The sequence below is a fragment of the Euprymna scolopes genome, chromosome 33, assembly GCF_053919585.1.
Source record: "Euprymna scolopes isolate OS-2025 chromosome 33, ASM5391958v1, whole genome shotgun sequence".
Lineage (NCBI taxonomy): Eukaryota > Metazoa > Mollusca > Cephalopoda > Sepiida > Sepiolidae > Euprymna > Euprymna scolopes.
Genome location: NC_136514.1, coordinates 43,533,063 through 43,538,062, shown reverse-complemented (window position 1 = coordinate 43,538,062; position 5,000 = coordinate 43,533,063). Strand labels below are relative to the sequence as shown.

Here is a 5,000-nt window from a genome sequence, read left to right as displayed (position 1 = left end):
CAATTTTTGGTTTAAATATTTGAAATTTTAGATAAAGTATATTCAGACATACAGAAAGCAGTTTAATCGGTTTGGGCTGAACAGATTGCTGCCAATGCATCAAACTTCAAAAAATTTAACATTTGCAGTCTCTAGCAAACTATTCAGCTAATTTTGGGTCTAAACATTTGAAATTTTACATAAAGGGTTTACAGACACGAAGTAATCTTTTTCGCTACATAAACTATTCGTGTGTGTGCTGCCACAGTTTTTAGAGAAAGTTACTAGACGCGTTTTCTCTGCTTGAAATTGCACTAGCTAAGAGCTAGTGCTTCACTGGGAAATCATAAGATCAAAAACTTCCACCCTGCGTAATCATCTGATCCCTTGACTTCTGAACTTTTCCACTCAAACACAGTTCCTATAATATAACAGGAAGAGAATGGAAAGAAGGGGGTTATTTCAGTTTATCTTCAAATTCTCATTACAATATTGAAGACAAAACTAGGGGAAGACGGAAAAGAAAGAAGAAAAGAAAGAAAATGTCGGTTTGTCAATTTTAAAATAACATAACATTCACCAGGTTTAATTTTCTTTTATTTGTCTTCCGTCTTTTCTATGTGTTCTTCCGGTATTTAGCCCTCTCCCACCGCGAAAACGGTGACACTAAAGTCGGGAAGTGGGATTGAAAAGTCAGCGCCCCCGAGGAAGGATAGTCTGACTCGCAAAAAAAAAAAAAAAAAAAAAAAATGCTTGGACAGTCTTGTCGGTATTCCCTGGTAGGGGCGCTTCGAGCTATTAGCAATAAACTAACCCTTTTTCTCAAATAAAGAGAGAAGGCAACGCCTGGGATAATGGACCTCCTAGAACTGCACAGGACCACTCGTACACTGCAACTAACAGGTGACAGATGTCTAGACTCTGTTGACTTGGTGCCGAGATAAAACCCCCAGCGTATCTTCGGTGTTTTTCTCACACATATACCTTTTTTCTAGTATTAGGGCTAGGGTTAGGGTTAGTGCTAGGGCACACCTCTTCACTTAGACTTTATAGGCCTTTAGGTGTGTTTACTATAATGCATAGCACCAGCGATTAAAGGTGTTCACGATATTTATTTGTTTCCCCACGAAAACAAAATGTGACACAAGGTCGTTTTTAATGTTTGAGAAAACAGCTCCCCCCAAAGGGGGCATTTTGGCAATGTGCAAAAATAAAAATTGTCTTAGTATAGAAAGGTTTCCCTCTCGATTGACTAAGAACAATTTAACTTGGGTGCATCGTCAGAACAGACACTCCATCCCGGCTACCAGGCTGATCAAGAAGAGAGTTTGTATTTATTTGCTTCCCCACTGAGCAAATTAGGCACAAGGCCGTTTTTTTTTAATGTGGAGAGTGAAGGGGAAGGGGGCCAGCTCCCTGTGGAGTAGGGGAACTGGATAGTGACAATTGGTATGAAGGGTTTGACCTACATTGACCAATAACTGATGGCATTTATTTGCTTCCCTACTCAGCAAAGTAGGCACAAGGCTGTTTTTTTTAACGTGGAGGTGAAGGGGAGGGGAACCAGTTCCCCCGAGAGGGAACTTGATAGTGACAATTGGTATGGAGGGTTTCCCCTACAATGACCAATAACTGATTGCTCAAGAGCAATGCTTTTATATGTGGGGGTTGTATTTATTTGCTTCCCCACTGAGCAAATTAGGCACAAGGCCGTTTTTTAATATGGAAAGATTGGGGAAAAGGGTACCAGCTCCCTGGAGAGTAGGGGAGTTGGATAGTGATAATTGGTATGAAGGGTTTCCCCTACATTGACCAATAACTGATTGCTACAAGAACAATGGTCTTATATGTGGGGTTGTCCCCACATATGGTCTTTATTGCAGTATCTGCCGGAACAGATACTACACGAATGTGATTTGATCTTGGCCAAAAGGCCAAACCCGTCCAAAAGCCGAGGAGTTTGATGACCAAGGGGAGAGTTATGCATGCCCACTTTTTCCTGATAGTTGATCGTGATTTCTTATTAAGGAATACAGAAAACAGATTATCATGACAGCCGTCGAACACCCTAGTTGCTGAAGCATGACATCACTAAATGCGAATCATTGACAACGTGTCTGCCGGCATCTTATCTTGCGTCCGGTATGACCAAGTAAGACTCATTTTGCAACTACAAATTACAAAAAAAAAAAAAAAAAAAAAAAATAGATTAGAAATCAACTTAGTACCGCAGTAAACCTTTACCCTGTCTTCTGTAAAAATCGTCCAATCCTTTTTATTTCTTTGGCGGAGAGGTGTTACATATGACGAGTAAGCGAGCTAGAATATTAGAAACTATATCTTTATCAATTCTACTCCAAACGAGTAGGGAAGCATTTTGTCATATTTTCAGATATTTTCTGAAAGCCAACAAAGTATGGACCATTCTTGTAACGACTTTCTCCCTCTTCTTTCTTTGAGAAGTGGTTAATTTCGTGCTAATCGCCTGAGGTACCCTTACAAAAGAATGCCAATGGGTTTACCAGAGTTCTCCTTCTCAGGGGTGCTAACTTTTCAATCCCACTTTTCGACTCGCTGTGGAAGAGAAATAAATACATCAGAAAATCTGTGGGGACGGGGAAAGAAAAGCCTCCCTGAGAAAAGTAAAGGGTGCGTGCCATTTCCCATGAACCCTTTTTCCCTTGCCCTATTAACATTCCGAGACGTCTTATGTCATGACCTCAGGTAAAAATACTTCTCTTGCGACAATTTGATGGTTTATCAAAACGCCTCCATCAAGCACCCACGCACTCTGTCATGTAACCAACACGCTTGTGATGACCAGTTAAACCAAGTCGCTCGTAACATAAACAAAAGAATTCATACGGTCGGAATCTATTCATTGCAAGGACAATTTGATTGTGTCACTGAACCCCCATGCAAATCTGTATCGCGAAAGGAAACGCGGTTGTAATGCTTTACTTTGACACGTAAACTCGTAGGATTACATTTTATCTCTCGCGTATGAATACAATAAACAGGTTAGAATAATCGAGAAAGCCTGTATATAAACATTAACGCGCCAAAATTGAAACAATTTAGACAGTATTTTCGTATTTTCTCAAGTCATCACGTTGATGCCCGTGATGTCGCTGACGTTTAACTCCGTCCGAAGGACGTTAAGCCGCGCCAAGTCCAGACAGCCTTTTCGCAAGTCCCAGCAACGATTTTGTGATCTACGGACAGCTTTTCGCAGACTGAATAAACGGCTTGAAATTATCACCGCACGGACTCGATAGCTTGTACACAAATCGGCACGGATTAAAGTATCATATAAAAACTGCAAACGAACGATATATTCTATCTCTCACTAAGGAAGCTAACGTAAGCAACAATAGATGAATATTCTATGCTTACTAACTTTTTCTCCCTAGTATTTTGCGTTGGTAAAGTTTTCGTTAATTTACGTTGACATTTATACCTTTCTCGGTCTCGGAGGATTTCTTTAGTCACTGGAAACCACGAGCCATGCATTCACCATTAAGTGATATTCTTTTTCTACTTGAATGAGGTTCCCAAATTTTTGTCTTAAAAAGATCTCACCGTATCATTAATGGACTCCAATCTTTTTAATTTCGCCCAAAAGGGGAGAGAGAGAATATTTAAGGACTCTGACTTGCGCCTATAGCACACAAAATGATCTTCTGGTTAATAAAATTATTATTTTACATGTTTGTAATTGTTCTCGACTCTGCTATTTGCTGACGTAATTTTTTTTTTTTTTGCTTGCCAGAGAAAGGTATTGCGACCCATACTCTGAGCTTCGTCATGAATTCAGAGACTGGTGGATCCATCTTCCCTCTACAACTGGTAACCCGCAACCTTGCTGCTCCATGCAAACTGATGAACCCCGACTACAAACTGGTGACTCCCGACGTCAGTAAAATAGCGACACGCAACCTCGACGCTCTGAACAAACTGGTAAACCCTGACTACATGCTGATAATATCCCTACAAAAACGGAGAAGACTGAGGTTTGCTAGGGTTTGTTCAACAAATGGTCGGTTCAGGCGGATGAAGAAGTTAACTAAAAGAAAAATTCCCTTATTCGTTTTACGTTTAAAAATCAAGCGAGCAGACGGGTTCCAAGGAAAAAAAGACGTTATATATATATGAACACTTAAATCTACAAACTCGGATTTCTTTGGAGAATATTTTATCGATACTGCGAATGATTAGATTTAAATTGTACAAACGAATTGTATACGACTAGAAGTCTATACCTGTCATTAATACCTTAATCCATCCACCGAAGATTACACGTTTGATACCTTACATGAGGACTGTATAGCGCCAACCCCTTATTCAGAACTCACGCCTTCTTCCATTGTGCCTAGTACTTGCTGCGCCCCCCTTTTTTTACACATATTGGTTCTTTTTTATTTTTTTTTTACAAGGGAGTCACCAATTATTAAGCCCCAGAGACCATTCGAGGATAAAGGTTAATGAATGTAAGGTGGAAGTCTAGTAATCGTTCATGGTGTAAGTTGGGTAGAATTTGATTATTTAAGGGGACGGTTCAACAAGAATTTGTTTAGATTGGACATGAAGGCTACGACACTGTAGTCGGCCGGGAGGCAGGCTAGTAGAACAGTGTTTCACAGGCGAACAGTTCTAGGAAAGAAGGTTTGTTGCTAGAATATACCTTTAGATTTACGCTCAGACAAAGAGTAGGGGGAACTATTAATAGTGGTTGTAGCTAGTCGAGTGTTTTTTTTGTGTGTGTGAAAGTCCGTCAAGGGGGCATAGATTGTAGCTCAGACGAGCACTTGTCATGAAAAGAAACTTGTAGCAGAAACTGGGTGCTTAACTCTTTCATGAATGTTTACATGTTGTTGTGGGATACTCCTTGTATAACCTATCAACGTCCTGTAAGTTAAACTCCATTTTCTTGCATAGCCTTCTTAATTTAATTAAGTGCGATCTTTGCTAGTAGTAATATAATAATCACTAGATTGATTTTCCCATATTATATCCCCCTC

General features: G+C 39.9%; 1 protein-coding gene and 1 long non-coding RNA gene across 13 annotated transcripts in view; one reads left to right on the top strand and one right to left on the bottom strand.

Annotated features, from left to right (window-relative positions):
* The window catches only part of LOC145258201 (uncharacterized), a 418,516-nt gene that overhangs the window by 355,172 nt on the left and 58,344 nt on the right, over positions 1 to 5,000 (bottom strand). The gene's annotated exons all lie outside the window — the stretch shown is intronic.
* Positions 1 to 5,000, top strand: part of LOC145258204 (uncharacterized) — an 82,582-nt gene that overhangs the window by 65,239 nt on the left and 12,343 nt on the right. The window contains exon 3 of one of the 5 annotated variants that reach the window (XR_013864077.1): positions 3,752 to 5,000. This exon is cut by the window's right edge and continues 940 nt beyond it. The exons of 2 other annotated variants lie outside the window; for them this stretch is intronic. This is a non-coding gene — a long non-coding RNA (uncharacterized LOC145258204). The remainder of the gene's footprint in view (positions 1 to 3,751) is intronic. 2 more of the 5 variants (XR_013864076.1, XR_013864072.1) reach the window with 2 other exon arrangements.